The 15,730-nt window shown below is 37.7% G+C and overlaps 1 protein-coding gene across 4 annotated transcripts in view; it reads right to left on the bottom strand.

The window, feature by feature from the left end:
• The window catches only part of LOC148110725 (uncharacterized), a 149,516-nt gene that overhangs the window by 94,917 nt on the left and 38,869 nt on the right, over window positions 1–15,730 (bottom strand). The window contains exon 5 of one of the 4 annotated variants that reach the window (XR_015723733.1): window positions 2,486–7,334. The exons of the other annotated variants lie outside the window; for them this stretch is intronic. The gene's annotated coding sequence lies outside the window, so the exon portion shown is untranslated. Of the gene's footprint in view, window positions 1–2,485; window positions 7,335–15,730 lie in introns of those variants that run through there. 4 annotated transcript variants of the gene reach the window in all.

Raw genomic sequence — 15,730 nt, 5'->3', positions numbered from 1 at the left:
AGAGGAACCAATAGAATAAAGAAGATAAAGGGACATGTTTACTACACACCTATGAGCGGAAGGATCTTTGAACACATGATACGTATGTGTCCAACCCCATGGACATGATGCTTATTATGCAGATGAGGAAACTGAGGCTCAGAGAGTTTAGTAACCTGAGCAGAGGTGCCAAGTTATGAAAGATGCTACCTTAAACTCAGGTCTACCTGACTCCAAAGTCTCTGTACTGCCTAACATACGAGGTAGTTCAATCTCACCTATCCCTACACAACAAAACCTATTGCCCCTTTACCAGACCCTTGGCTACTGGCTGCCAGCAGTGGCGCATTGCGACAGGCACATTTGTACTGCACACACTTTCACATCAGGTTTGTTCCCCCTAACTGGATGTACTTCTTCCTCCCTAACTATGCAAACATTGCTCTCCCTTCAAAAGCCATTTTCTACTTGAAGTCTCACTTCCCCACAGGCCCACTCCTCTCTCAAATGTGAATTGCACAATTTGGCTTCTGTGAGCAAAATTTAGTTTTGGGTATGTCCTTTCTTGAACTGTTTTCTAAGTAGACGATTATTTCAATCCCAGTTACATTATAAGTTCTTTTATTTTAGGGTTTTCTGGGGGCTTTTTTTTTTTTTTTTTTTTTGGCATTCTCCTATTGTTCTCCTCGGCGCTAAAACGTCATTAGTACAAATGCTTCTCTGCTATTGAATATGCTAAATCTATGCCATACTAAATATGTCTCCGTCTTCATGAAAGATATCATTTGACTCTTCTTATAATAAATGAAGAGGTGATGTCATGTACAAAAATTGTACTGAACTGGGAGTTAAGAGACCTCAGTTAATATTCTATGCAATAAACTAGTTGTGCCATTTGGGACAAGCAATACAACTTCAGTACATCTGAGTTTCTTCATCTGTAAAAGAAAGGATTTAGACGAGATGTTACCTAAACAGAGTGCTTATTCTTGTATATTTTAAATTGTGTTTCTAGAAAAAAAATTTTAACTGTGGCCATGTGCTTTTGCAGCCAGGCTCACCCAGATTTTTCTCCACCCAGAGAGAGTTCTCCCTTCAGCATCTTCCCCTTCACTGGTAAGGGCCAGCAGATGCAACATGGTAAATAGAGACATTTCCAGAAGCTCTTTCCAAATTATAGCCAGTTTCCCAAAGCAAGCTTCCATCGATGCACACAGATACATTTAACACATGTGTTTCAGTAAATATGATTTGTTACCAAAAATCACAATGGTCTCTATTTTTATATTCAGACTTCCACCTACGCACAGTGCTCCGGGAGTAAAATCATTCGTTCACATAAGACTTGAGTCAAAGTCAGTCCCATCTCGCCAACCATCCTGACTTTCCTTACACTGTAGCTTTTACTCAAGTGATCCACATATATTACGGGTGGGAGATGAATTCGAATTTTTTAAATGGAGACTTCATCAAGTTTACTAATAATCTAGGAAATACCTATATTTAACGTATGATCACGTATCCCAGGAGAACCTTAAAATCAAAACAGCACAAATCATAACCGGAAGAAGTATAATACCATTACAGAGGTATACAGCATTATTACAAACCAATTGTTTCCTTCATGCTTGCTTTCCTTCATTCATCGTTTCATGTACCCACCCATTCATCCATCAGACACAAAGTTACGGAGCATCCACTGTCGATCAACAGCTGATCCAGAAGCTCAGTTTCAATTTTGTCATGTTACATGACGTGCAAGGCGTTATTTTATTGCCAGGACATGTTATATATGTGTAAACGAATAAGCATCTCAAAGAAAGTTTAACTATAGAGGAAAAGCATGAAAATCCTGTTATCTAACTTAAGGAAAAAGTTTCCCAAAAGTCAGAAGAAAAGAAGGAAAGCTACCCAGAGTAGGAATGATATTAACTTCATCTGCACAGACAGAGAAAACCGTGGTTGGTAAATTGAGTAAAGTCATGTGCTCAGAAATGACGGAAAAACAACCCATATAAACATATATTCTGTTTGAAAGAAATAACCATAGTTGTTAATTTGGTTATATCTTATTCTTTACGGGCAAACATAAATTTTCCAAAACACTAGTGCCATTTCCCCTTTCAATATTTACTTTATGTCAAATAGTGACCAAATGTAACTCATCAGAATTATATTTTTGCTGTATTATTTCCTATGCTCTATCCACTCTGGACATATCTTGGGACAAATGCACTTTACAACTGCTAAATTATTCAATCATTAATAGATACTCTACTGAGAAATCATTACCTTTCTTGATAGGCTCAATTAACCTGACATTTTGTCTTCAGTGAGTCAGTGTTCGAGGTCTTGAGACACTAGGTTAAAAATGTATATATTACGTTGTGGAAACTAATGTCTTAGATAAGCAAGAGTTTTATTTCTTGCCTTTTCTGTGGCATTTAGTCTTCTGGCCTTTCATATTTTCAAATACTTTAGATCAACAGTCTCCTTAATTAAAGAGAAAAAAAAAAAAGAAAAAAAAAGAAAAAGCTCTAAAGCCCATAACATGATGTCTCAGAAAATTAATGCCCAGAAGAACTGACTTGCATGGTACATTGGGGCTCCAAACATTTCTAGAAGAAAAGAAGGAAAGGAGATCTTGGAGTATCTTATAAATGTGTGAATTTATTTTACTCAGTTTACTCGCGGAGTGTTGTTGATTTTATCTTCCTCTAATTAAACTTAACAAAGCTAATGGCAGTTCACTTGCTTTGAATGTCTCCTATATATCAAACACTTTACAGGACACTTCACACGATTAAGCTAATTTCCTTCATAAAAGCACCCTACAGTGTACATAATATCATCATCCAGTTTTCTAGAAGACAGAAAAACTCAAGAGAGGTTAAGTGACTTGCACTGGGTAGTATGTGGATTTGGGATTTGAAGAGTATGGAACTGGGATTCCCAGACCTGTGTTCCGAGGATCTCTTCTTTTCACCAGACATCTGGCTAATCACCTCACTTGGTTAGAGCACAGCGCTGGAGAAACCAGGACTATATGTTAGATCCCCATTTGGTGAGTTTGCTTAACAAAAAAGAAGAGTTCTGTTCCAGCTGTGCTAGCCATGTGTTTCATTGATCATTCAGGGAATCAGGTAAAAATGTCTGAAGGGTCCCAATTTTATCACTGATGACCAAACACTTCAAGTTGAATTCAGGATCAACGGTGCTCATTGTTCTCACAGAAGAGAAATAAATATATTGGTAAAAATAGTGTGCATTCCTATGAGGGCTGTTTGCTGGGACAGAGTAATATTCAAATAAGTTTTAAGTTTAGTTTGATGAGAAATATAACTATCAACTTGCTGGAATCTAAGAAGCAGCGAGTTAATAATTACATGATTCGGTCGCCTCTCTAGGACTCTTGAGTATGTGAAGTAAATAAAATTGTGACTTACACCAAGTGGATTCTGTAAAGGAGGCACCGTCTCATCAAATTATGTAAATAATTCAAAACTTCCCCTTGTGCCTCCCTCCCTGCTCTTTGTAAATCACCCAACAATTTGCAAAAATAACCAAGGGAAGTGTTTTGGGTGGGCTTTTGAAGATATTTTTAGCTAAAGTGGTGGAGGTTTAAAATACAAGCATGGGAGTGTCTGCCATTTAGAGAAATCACCTGCTCACAAGTTCCGTGGAGAAGTGGAATGTTCTAATGTGTGTCATTCAGCACCACATGTGGACTGCATTAACTCAGGTTATAGCAGGTCAGGCCACGTGACACGGCTGAGCCACAGACAATCTCAAGCAATACAATTTGCTCGATGCAACATAAATTTAAACAGAAGTAGGTTTTTCTCCTCGAAAAGAAGCAACAGCTGCTGTAGATAACAAGATGCCCACACTACCCCACACTGAGAGGGCTTTGTGCTTCGACATGGTCTGAATTATATGTAGGTAGTTCAGCACAACTATATTTAGGGGCATCTCTAAATACGACCAAGGAGTGTTTGGGTGCATAGAATACATTCTCTAAGTGGCACCGACCTCATTTCTTTTTTAATAATCCATTTTGTGAGTTTCTCACTGGTGAATAAGAAGCGTTTTAAAATCTAGTCTGAAAAATTAGAGGGTAGAGACCGTTTGGGCTTAGACAAGCCGCCTTCTGAGCCAGTAGGCCAACTATTCAGCATTCTAATTTAGACTAAAGATAAAATACTCGGCGAGTGCAGATATTAAGAAGGCTCAGAAAAAAAGAAAAGAGCATTGAATTATGATAAAACAGAGAGTGGAGAGATGGTGTTGCTGAATGCCACGACAGTTACTTTCCAACAAAAGTCGCACCCGTGGTATCACTGGTAGGTATTATAGTCCTGAGAACACTGAGAGATTGGCTTTTTGTCTACACCCTCCTCCTTGGAATAGAGGGTAATATTATAATTTGATTTACCTTGACTTTGGATGCCACTTTTGACATGCCGATTTAGCTTCTCACTTAAGCCTCATAAGAACCCTTTGAGCAGGAAGAGAATAAATCTCTTCCAGATAAGCCCACCCAGCCCTAGTCACTCCCAGCATGACAGCACACTCTCGCCCAAGCAACACTTCCACGTGTCTCTGTCCAGCTATAATTAACCATGTGCCGCTTATAAATCTATCTGAAGCACAAAAGTCGCAAAAGAACGTGAAGACATGTTTGCAACGTCTCTTTTGTGTTCATCAATAAATGTGAATCAGTTTCATTAAACCAACCTTTGGACAGTATAAAAACAAGGTAAGTATCTTGTTAAAGAGGTGAAATTTAAGCTTCAGAAGCAATTTGGGGGCTAAAACAAGTGTAATGTAGCTCAATTCTGTAGGGCGCAGTCAATGAGGAGGTCTTAAAAATAGTGAACATTTATTGACTGCTTAGTATGTGCTAAGCACATTACCTTACTGAAACCAAGTTAACCCACGTGGGAAAATTACAATAGCAACAAGAAAAGCACATATAGGTTCAGAAATTTGCCCAGATTTACCCAGGGTATGGCAGAACAAGAATTCCAACCCAGATCCTGTTGGTAACAAACCATGTCTCCCAGTCAAACACCCACCCTTTCAAGGCCTCCTCCTAACCTCACCCACAATGAGAACTCTCTCTCCTCCGGCTGAATGTATTTTCCTTGAAACTCATATTTAGTCTTCAAGTTCTTTCAAGTGAACGTATCATATTTTCACAGTTTCAAAACTGAAACTTCTTATGGCCAAGGACTTTATAAATTATTGTTTTTATCCTTCACATACCTGCCTGTACATTTGGTACAGAATAGGCGCATAATGTTTGCAGCCCTTAAATGTGTTCTCATCCATGTCTACTTAAGCGTTAGCCCTGTTTTCCCCACTCAAGTCTGACAATATCAGAGAGACAGTTGGGGTTTTGGAAACAGGACTAGACTTACAAAAGATCCAGCTTTGCCTCACATTGGTTGTGTGACATTGGGTAATTCATTATCTCATTCCTCTGAACTTTACTTTCCTCATCTGTAAAATTAGGATATGCAAAACCTATTTCACAAAGGTAAAATAAAACATTGACACATTTTTCTTTTGGTCTTTTTATACTCTACACAGAAGGAAGGAAAATTTAACTTACAAACTCATATGTATCTGCTATGGACATCAGCAAAATTATCTGGATTTAGGCATCACTCATCGATTCACAAGGTGCCTGTTTTGTGCAGGCCATCTCTTGGAGGATGTAATTATGCAATGGTGAGCCAAAACAGATTCAGCCTCTGCTCTCACAGTAGTCATGATCTAATGGAGGGCCAGATGTCACATCTGAATATCATTTTATTTTAACACTTTCATTATTAAAATATATCTACAATTTCAATTTTTATTAAGGGAACTTTCAAGAGTCAATTTAATACCCATCAGATCTGTGATCCTAATAATTGAAATTTCTTATAAAGTAACAAGAGTAAAAATTATACATGACACTGGAAGTACAGTTGCCCACACATTTCTGAAATATTACTAGTCATGAGTAGAGCCCTTAGGAATTCCAGGGACTGTCATAAAAATCACAGAAATTTTTTCAGTGTGAAAATTTTGTGCTCAGAACACCCCAGTATAGGTGTGATACTGCAACACAGGTCCTGCCTTAACAAGATGAACAGCTAGACTGCTGTATACAACACGGCTTTGGTCATTTCATATTGTTCACGATAACATGAAAATAAAGAGAAACATTCCAACACTTACATGGTATTTTATATTAGAGTAAATATTGCGGAGGATTTCATTCTCAGTAGAAAAGAGTCTGCATCATTGTTTGCGGAATTCATCATGCTAAATATGACATTTATACCAATAAGTCTTTTAAGACCTGGCATGATCCTAAAAACATGTGCATATTAAAATACATCTCCATTTTGTAGGATTACACTTTTATTTACTTTTATTTCTTAGATGTGATGTGTTTAATGTTAATAATTCCATAACAGCCAATTAAAAGGAAATGTAAAGAATGAATTTTTCATAAGAAAGGAAGGAGTTATTAGCAATGGAGTTCAACAAATTCCCCAGCTGGCTAAAGATATATCATGCTGGGCAGTAGAGTAGGTAAACCTTCCATGGCAAACTCTCAAGGACCCGTCATTCATGGCCGCGCTCCCTGTCCTCTCTTCTTTTAAATGCCAGTCGTGTATGGATGAGGCACATGTTTCTTCTGCCAGTGCCTGCTCAAGCAGACGGTTTACTAATTTGTAGCTCGGTAAACCTTTCACTGCACTGAGCACCTTGAGGTTAGCACATCTCTAATCATTATTTGATAACAGAAATCTGCAAGCATCACATCCCTAGTAACAAGAACATTGTATCTTAGCAACCAGCCTTGATATTCAAACAATTTCATTAAAGCGTAGCACCTCTTAGCAGGTGGGTGAGTGCGGGTGTTGATAAACATTTATAACATGATCAGCCATTGTGTTTGCCAACACTATAATCAGCATGACAAATTTATGAATTTGTTTACAAGCTCCTAGATAGCCAATCCATGTAGGTAAGCTACATTTCAGACTGGGTAGGAGATCCAGATATCAGATCTTTATTTGAAATGGAGAGTTTCTTTAGAAACCTATCAATTTAAGAGATTGCCAAGCTGTTTTCAGTACAGAGACATCATTAATATTTCCACTGTGGTTTAATCTTCAGATAGTAGTGTTGAATTTAAATGCTTCAGGAGCAAAATCTGAGTGGGAACTTCAGCGACATCGAGATTCATAAGAATCATGTTATGAAGAAAGTGCAGGTTGAATTTTTTACTTCTCCAGATGGACAGAGCTAGCTGATACATCTTTTGTGCCCAAGGATCTATACATGAATAGCTAAAAGAAAACAAATATGGTGAAAATCCCCTTTTCAAAAAGAAGAGAATTTTTCAGTGAATAAATTACCAAAAAATTTTTAACGTATTATTTTTTTAAAGACTTATTTATTTATTTATTTGAGAGAGAGAGAGAGAGAGAGAGAGTGCACACGCAAGAGAGCAGGGGGATGGGAAGAGACTCCGTGCTGAGCTTGGAGCCTGGAGCCTGGAGCCTGACCAGGGGCTCAATTCCGTAACACTGAGATGATGACCCGAGCCGAAATCAAGAGCTGGACTCTAAACCAACTGAGCCACCCAGGTGCCCCTTTTAAACATACTATAAATGTACTTATGTAGACATTCATTTAAGGAACTACTGATATGTTACCATCATTGGTTCAACACGAGCAGCCTTTTCTGTTTTTACTTCTATCTAATACCTCTCTATGGTATCCGGATTTGCACAAAATTTAATATTCTATTAAATTCTAAATATTCTATTTTAGAGAGATTTAATATTCTATTAAATTCTAAATATTCTATTTTAGAGAGATTTTGAGTCTTCTTCCCAGCAAAGCGTCAGGAAACTATATACACATATTTTTCAATCTCCACCAACCCCATGATCCTCAAAATTGAAAAATCTTGTAATTTGAAAGGTACTAGCCGAGCCCATCTCTTTCTTAATTCTATAACACAGCCCCTCATATTACTATAAGGCCTCCAACCTGTGACCGTTCAAGTGTTACCAAGTATAAAGATTCACTAAGGCATGCCCTGGCAAATAGGTGGAAGAAAAACAAGAACTTTTCTACTTTCTGCAGTTTGAACCTTGAACCTACAGCACACTGTTACAACAAGGCCCCTAGGCTCCTCATCCCTGAACAAGCTATTAATCTACCTGAAATAGGTGAACTGCAGTGAAGCATTATCAAATAGGTAACAAGCTCCCTTTCAAATTAAAACCAGCCATGATGAAAAACAAGTTTGTTGACCTAGCTTGTTCACCATGAACCATGACACGTCAGTTAATAACTACCACCTGGGTAGCTCCAAGCTTCAACAACCAGCATCACAACGTTCAAAAGACTTGGAGACAAAAATGTATAGTACACCCTGCAAGACCAAGAGCTCCACATTCAAGTATTGTTGGTAAAAAATGACCAGAAAGAAAGATAAAACTGAAAGTGTCTAAAGCTGTCATCAGAAAGGACCATGATCGGGCAACTACTGTAAAGTAAAGATGTCAGAAATCTTCTGAATTTGTATGCGTGATACCAGATGGGGTGAGGGACAGTGCGAGGGCAGTATTTGCCATACACATTAGCTTAACTGTCAAAATTAATAATTTAACAATTATTTCTCCCAATTTCCTGGTACTTTCCAATACCCATTTCTTGTATTTTGACCATGTGTAAAGAACTTATTTTGGTCTGAGGGAAGAAAATAATTCAGCTTCCTCGGTGGGTTGGAGAAAGGGTCCAGACTGAAACAGAGAAACAGTGGGAATCTGGGATTTACATTTTGGTCTAGTCTTTAAACCTGTTTATACAACCGCTTTCAACTTGCCAATTATTTATCAGCTCTTTATATTTATAGTCTAATTTTTCTTAAAACCTTGTTGTTTCTCATGAGAATTTTAAACTGTTTGAGGCAACAAACAGTGCGTTTGTGATTGTGTAAGTGAGCGTGGGTATGAGTATGTTGTTTTTCCCACTTACTGAAGTTACCAGATAATTCTACATATTTTTATGAGAGTGCTATCGAAATCCACTGGCTCAGTGTGATGGACTACTTCCTACACTGTAGATCTGTGGTCATTAAAATGCTGGATTTCTAAAAATATATCATTGAACATAACTTTGTAATGCAACGGTTCCAGAAGTAAGTTCCTGAAGGAGGAAAGATTTTCTTTTGTAATATTTTTGCCTTCAGAACAGTGTTGTACATTATGGACTATCTTCTAGTTAAACTAAAAAATATGGTAAATCAACATCTCATTCCCAATAACATCAGCTTATAAAAGATCCTTTTGAGCTGCCTTTCCTTGTCTGGGCTTGACAGTTTAAAAAAAAAAATGTTTATTGCACACCTGACACCCACCTCTGAGAGGTGCCTAACCTTGGGCACGAACATAGAGGAAAAGCCCCAACTTTTATGTAACCAACATCAGCTGGTATATACTGTCTATATAGAATTCTTCTGACACGACTTCAAATACATTTTTTCATTCTGGCTATTCAGACATAAAATTTCTGCCAAAATATTTTAGACTAAAATGGTAGTCTATGTCATTGGTCATGTTAAAGTTCGGAGAGTCTGCAAAAGAAAACAGGTGAGAAGTGTGATTTTACTAATGAGTTCAGACACCGGCACAAGCCAGCACTGCTGTGGTCTTGCAAAAGGAACACCTTCCATAATAAACCACTGAGGAGCTCGCTGTTAGCAAATTATAAGGACTGGAAATTCACAGGGTTCACAGTGCTTGATATTTAGGTAGCACTTTTCATCCGAAGGTATCAAGGTGCAGGATAAATATTAACTCACACATTCTGTCAGTTTAGGTAGCATTTAGAGTTTGTAAATTCAGACTTTAAGTCAGAATTACTCCCTCATTCCATTTTACTGCGGTCCAGGACAAGGATAAGTTGTACTTCAATGTTTGAATATAAATAAAAAGATAAAACGCACACGAAACTCACATTTCTAACCCCCTATTTCTCCCTCAGAACCCATTTTCTTTTTTAGATTGAAAACAAAATTCAGGTGGGGGGGTGGGAGAAATAAGTGGTGGAGATTAAGAGGCACAAACTTCCACGTATAGAACAAATAAGTCACAGGGATGAGAAGTACAGCGTAGGGAATACGATCAATGAGGTTCACAACCCCATACCTGAAGTAACAGCGCAGGCAACGTCGGTATCGGTGGGTAAAGCTTGTAAACAGGACGGATGACGGTGCAAGTCTGCGGGGCAGCGAGCACCTGGATCTTGCTAAATACCATCCCTGAAATGAAATCCCGAAGAGGCTTCCCAGGGACACAGCAGGTAGGCTTCAGCATGAAGACTATTGGTAGTGTAATCCAAAAATGGTTTTTGAATTTACAAAACAGAGTTCTACTCCCCTAGAGCACTCATTTCTCCCAAAGGCCTTACTGGCTTCCAAAGTATAAATGGGAATCACCTGAAAGGAGGGTGGGATTATGGGTTAGAGGAGGGCGGGATTATGGGTTAGAATTTAAATTAGGAATTACATGTGGCAGTTCTTTCTATGATGCATTATATAATCCTTCAGATTTTTAAGAGAGGGTATGGGCAAGAAATACATATGAAATAATGCTGTGCACCTTCTCAGAGGCTTCTAGATCATCAGTAAAAGACAGCCCTCCATGCAGGACTGAGAAAACCTCAATGTTCTAGAGTCACAGCTGTAACTAAGCAATAGGATAAGTCAATACCTAATCCTTGCTGCTCACAGTCTGTGGATCCGCTGTACTGACATCACCTGGGAACTTACTAGAAATGCAGAATCTCAGACCCCAACCCACACCTACTGAGTTACTATCTGCATTTTATCAAGATCCCAGATGATTCTTCGAAGACTAAAATTTGAGAAACACTGAGCTAACAAGTACATATGAAGTACATCATGTCTTTCTATACTCTATGCAGTGTTATAGGAGCGTAAGTACTTAATTAACCCACACAAGAAATTCGTGAGGTAGGTATAAAGACCACCGTTTTATAGATACAGATAAAAACCTAGCTTCACCAATGTATGAGAGCTACTCAAAATGGTATTTACGAGTGGAATTTCATTTCCTTTCTGATACTCCACTAATGGGCACACGAAGGTTCTTTAGGAAATCTCTGTGGATGGCCATGGTGACCTTGGTCTGTGTCATTCCTCACTTAAAACCTTCCATTCTTGGGATGCCTGGGGGCTCAGTCGGTGAAGCAACTGCCTTTGGCTCAGGTCATGATCCCAGGGTCGTGGGATCAAGCCCCAGTTCAGGCTCCCTGCTCAGTGGGGAGCCTGCTTCTCCCTCTCCTTCTGCTTCCCCTGCTTGTGCGCTCTCTCTGGCACTCTCTCTCAAATAAATAAATAAAATCTTAAAAAAAAAAAAAGAAGAAAAACCCCAACATCTTCTATTTTTAGGGGAAAAAAACAATTGACAAAGGAAGCAGTCCGGATACTCATCCCAGAATTGTGGAGTAGGACACTTTTGGGGAAGCTACAAGCTCCACAAAGGGCAGACGAATTTCCCATCTCAGTTTTCCCTTGCTGATCTTACCTTGAAATTTGAAACCACCAAACCATTCTTTTTTAAAACATTCTTTGCATTACTAAGCATATTGAATAACTAGAAGGTGGGATTTCTTGTCTATTATTCCTGGTAGTGATCCAAGATTAAAATAATTTCAGGGGTGCCTTGGTGGTATAGTCGGTTAAGCAGTGACCCTTGGTTTTGGCTCAGGTCATGGTCTCAGGGTGCTGGGATTGAGCCCCGCGTCCGGCTCTGCGCTCATTGAGGAGTCTGCTTCAGGACTCTTTTCTTCTGCCCCTCCCCCCACTCACTCACACCCTCTCTCTCTCTAAAATAAATAAATAAATCTTTAAAAAATAAAGATTAAAATTTCAGAAATAAAACCAAAACAAACCTTGTGATTTCAACATGACAGAGAGAGAGAGAGAGAGAGAAAGGAAAAGGAAAATACCAAACCAGACTGTATTTTAAAAAATTAAAGCCATCACCTTTAGCAATGAATAAATAAAGGAAAAAAAGTGCTCCATTGGTTATTATTTCTATGTTCACCTTAAGCACAGAATTTGCATATCCCATGATAGGAAAGAAAGCTAATGAAATTACAATATTTAATTTCTTGGGCATAAGCCTATTTCACAGTGTAGTTGACCCTTGAATAGCATGGATTTGAACTGTGTGGGTCCGCTTATATACGGATTTTTTACAGTACAGTACTATAAATGTATTTTCTCTTCCTGGTGATTTTATCACTTTTATTTTATTTTATTTATTTTATTTTATTTTATTTTATTTTATTTTATTTTATTTTATTTTATTTTATTTTATTTTAAGTGTATTCTTTTATCACCGATCCCCTATTTCTCCCCTCCCCTCACCTACCTCCCCTCTAGGAACCATCAGTTTGTTCTCTATAGTTAAGAGTCTGTTTCTTAGTTTGTCTCTCTTTCCTTTTTTTTTTCTTTTGCTCATTTGTTTTGTTTCTTAAATTCCACACGAGTGAAATCATACGGTATTTGTCTTTTTCTGACTAACTTATTTTGCTTAGCAGTTTACCCTCAAGGTCCATTCATGTTGTTGCAAATGGCAAGATTTCATTCTTTTTTGGGGCTGATTAATATTTCATTGTATATATATATATATATATATATATATATATATATATATACCACATCTTCTTTATCCATTCATCTATTGATGGACACTCGGGCTGCTTCCATAATTTGGCTATTGTAAATACTGTGGCTATAAACATTGGGGTGAATGCATCCCTTTGAATTAGTGTTTTTGTATTTTGGGGGTAAATACCCAGTAGTACGATTCCTAGATCATAGGGTAGTTCTATTTTTAACTTTTTGGGGAGAATCCATACTGTTTTTCAGAGTGGCTGTACCAGTTTGCATTCTCACCAACAGCGCAAGAGTTCCTTTTCCTACAACATCCTTGCCAACACATGCTGTTTCTTGTGTTTATAATTTTAGCCATTCTGACAGGTGTGAGGTAATATCTCACTTAGTTTTGATTTGTATTTCCCTAATAACAAGCGATGTTGAGCATCTTTTCATATGTCCATTGGCCATCTGTAAGTCTTCTTTGGAGAAATGTCTTCTGCCCATTTTTTAATTGGATTATTTGTTTTTTTGGGGTATCGAGTTGTATCAGTTCTTTATATATTTTGGATACTGTTTATTGGATATGTTATTTGCAAATCTCTTCTCCCTTTCAGTAGGTTATCTTTTCTGGTGATTTTCCTAATAACATTTTCTTTCTCTAGCTTGCTTGATTTTAAGAATACAGTGTATAATATATACAACATACAAGACATGTGTTAATTGTTGATGTTATCGGTAAGACTTCCGATCAACAGTAGGCTATTAGTAATGCAGTTTCAGGGAAGTCAAAAGTTTTACACAGATTTTCCACTGCACAGGGCATGGGTGTCTCGAAACCCCACTCCCCCACAACCCCCCCCTCCCCGCCACCCTGGGTTGTTCAATGGTCAACTGTAATTTTTTTCTCTTATTTGACATAAGCTATTTGCTGTGGAATTTATTCAGTTAAAAAAATGACCAGAATCTGTTCTTTGAGGATTTGCACTCTTTCTTTTAGTCCACTACATAATAATCACTAATAGAAAATTTATTACCTGGAATACTAATACTAAAATTCTCTCGATTATTAGAATGGGTGTTATCAATATGATAATGTCTAACTTTTGTTTTTACCTCTATAACACTGAAATTCATTTAGAACCCCCTGTGAGAATCATCAGATTGTTTTGATTGATAAATGACAAAAGGTGCAAACACTCAGCAATTTCCTCACATTTTATCTGTTGCTATAAAGCAACCGTGAGGTATTATGTAGAAAACTCAACAGCACATATTTTATGCTTCTATGCTTTATTGTAATATTTAAATTAAGAGAATTTTCTTCATATACTAGATTTGAAGCAAAAAAAAAAAAAAAACCATCTTGATTTTCATTTTGTACCCTTTCTGACTTTCAGATTAAACTCTAAACATCAACTATGATTATTGCTAACATCTTCATATCATGGAGCCTCTGAGATTTTATGCAAAGCCCTGAAAACTTCACTCAGGGTGTCATTAAATTAGGCAAGGCTGGTTTTCCTCTTCCTCACTGAAGCACAGTCTCTGATCTGTAAAGTTCATGTCTGGCTAGGCAGCCATGCGCACTTTTCACAATTTATCATTCCTGCTAATGGTTTCTTTTAATCCCAATAAAATATTCCCTTTCACATGAATATCCTTTACCTGGGTACGTGGAAGAAAAATAACGCTTGTTTAAAATTAATTTCTTACTTTTCCCTCAGTGCAGTGCATCTAAAGAAGCAAAACTTATTGCATTAAATTTAATGACATAATAAATTCTTCCTTTCCGACAATACTGTGGTTTAATTCACAAGTGCACTTTAAGCTTTTGCCTTTAGCATCTGATGGGTCATTAGTCTGTATGTAATCCAGCAGCCGGACTCCTCAGAGTCTAAACTCCATCAGCAAGCTCCAAATCAGTAGTTCCTGAAATATGACTTGTAGGTCAAGTGTCCTGAAAAAGAGTGCCTTGGGCATCCCAGATGGAGAGCAGGGCATGACAAGCAACAAACTAGGACAGAATTTGATGCCGGTGCTCACTAAAGACTCCATTCATTCTAACTCACTAAACAACTCTTCTCCAAATGATTTGACTCCTACTTTTGATGTTTCTAGCCAGTAGGTCATGCAATGAAATTGGTTGCTATGTGCCAATAGGCTTAACATACATGTCATCGAGTTGAACATATTCTAATCACATTTTGCCCCAAGAACCTTTGTCTAATATCACAAAACAGTCCATGGAATTGCTATCAGTCATCCTAGACCAAAACAAGATAATTAATGCACATCACCCCCCTCCTCACCCCGTGGGAGAAATGCTCTCTGCTGGGTCGGATAAGTCTCTTTTTTTGTCTTGAGAGCATCTTCTCTTGCTGAGAAACAGAAGTAGAGATACCATTAGTAATTTTCCAGAATTTCACATAAGATTTGGGAAAACCATTTTTCCACACTATCTTTAATAGCTGAAATAGCCAACCTGTCCAATATACTATTGTTCTGCTAAAGTGCTGCATTCATTTATTCATTCAAATGGTGCTAAATCCTGGAAATAGAGATAAAGTTTACAGTCAGTCCCTGACATCAAGAGTTAAAAATGTTGTTTTGGACAAATGATATAATAGTATACTTTAGCCTGCAACATCGTAATTATATTATCATCTCATCATTACTATGATCACCATTATGATCATCTTGAGTTTAAATTCTTTAAGAATGTAACATAAAAGAAGAGTGGACACTGGACACAAATGAGACCTGGCATTATACATAGAGAAATGGGGGGGAAAAAATCTACCCTCCCCCAAAATGGGATTTTCAATATTCTATAAAAAGCATATTGTCTCACTTCATCATGGTGTCATCTTCCTAGCAGAACTTGGGAGAAAGACTGAACCCCATAGATGAATTAAATCACTTTATTTAGAAACTTAAAAGCCAGCATCTAAAATTGCTGGTTGCCTGTTGTCCCTGTGAGTAGATAGAGGAGCAGTAAATGACATGGTAGCAAGAAAGATGTAGACGACTTGGATTCCA

The sequence above is a fragment of the Ursus americanus genome, chromosome 1 (assembly GCF_024610735.1).
Source record: "Ursus americanus isolate L20-20 chromosome 1, mUrsAme1.1.p, whole genome shotgun sequence".
NCBI classification, from domain to species: domain Eukaryota; kingdom Metazoa; phylum Chordata; class Mammalia; order Carnivora; family Ursidae; genus Ursus; species Ursus americanus.
The sequence above is the reverse complement of the archived record's forward strand: the minus strand, read 5'-3'. Positions and strand labels throughout refer to the sequence as shown.